The sequence below is a fragment of the Thunnus albacares genome, chromosome 3 (assembly GCF_914725855.1).
Source record: "Thunnus albacares chromosome 3, fThuAlb1.1, whole genome shotgun sequence".
NCBI classification, from domain to species: Eukaryota; Metazoa; Chordata; class Actinopteri; order Scombriformes; family Scombridae; genus Thunnus; species Thunnus albacares.
This window is the reverse complement of record NC_058108.1, coordinates 13,945,616-13,946,338: the sequence shown is the minus strand read 5'-3', so window position 1 is coordinate 13,946,338 and position 723 is coordinate 13,945,616. Positions and strand designations below refer to the sequence as shown.

General features: G+C 49.7%; 1 non-coding gene across 1 annotated transcript; it reads left to right on the top strand.

The window, feature by feature from the left end:
* The first annotated feature begins 237 nt into the window (after positions 1-237).
* LOC122979876 lies at positions 238-398 on the top strand. Its single transcript, XR_006402953.1, has one exon. It is a non-coding gene; the product is annotated as a U1 spliceosomal RNA (small nuclear RNA).
* Positions 399-723: the final 325 nt, after the last annotated feature.

Genomic DNA, 723 nt, shown 5'->3' with positions numbered 1-723 from the left:
ATATTCATACAGAGCTGTACCACTTCAGGACAAATTGTTCAGGAGAGCATGTACTTCCACTGAAAACAATGCACAGCGCACCCTTACCTTGCCTTGCATGTGTGTTTGCCGTTGGTGTGGATGCCTAGTGACTCAGAGCTGCTGATATTAATGCCATGAGAAACCTACAGTACAGGTTTCAGTTCAGCCTCAGATTTCAGCTAAGTGCCTTTGCTACAGCTCAAACCGATAACCCCATAACTTACCTGGCAGGGGAGATGCCATGATCAAGAAGGTGACTCGCCCAGGGCGAGGCTCAGTCATTGCAGTTGTGCTGACCCCTGCCAGAATTCCTGAAATGTAGGAATCTCGACTGCATAATTTCTGGTAGTGGTGGTCTGAGGTCACGCTCTCCCCTGATCTTTTGGGGCAGCACGGTGGCTCAGTGGTTAGCACTGTGCAAGAAGGTCCTTCCCTGGCCGACCCAGAGCCTTTCTGCATGGATTTTGCATGTTCTCCATGTGTTTGCGGGTTTCTGCCGGATGCTCCTGTTTCCTCCCACCATCAAAGACATGTATGTCATGCCCCTGACCACCAGCACTGACAAAAAGAGCTGGACATGATCCCCGTTTGCTGCACTGCAGCTGCCCACTGCTCCTAGTGTTTGTGTATAGGATAGGCCAAATGAAGAGGATCAGTTTCCCCACAGGGATCAATAAAGTACTTCTTTTTCTTCTTGATGCA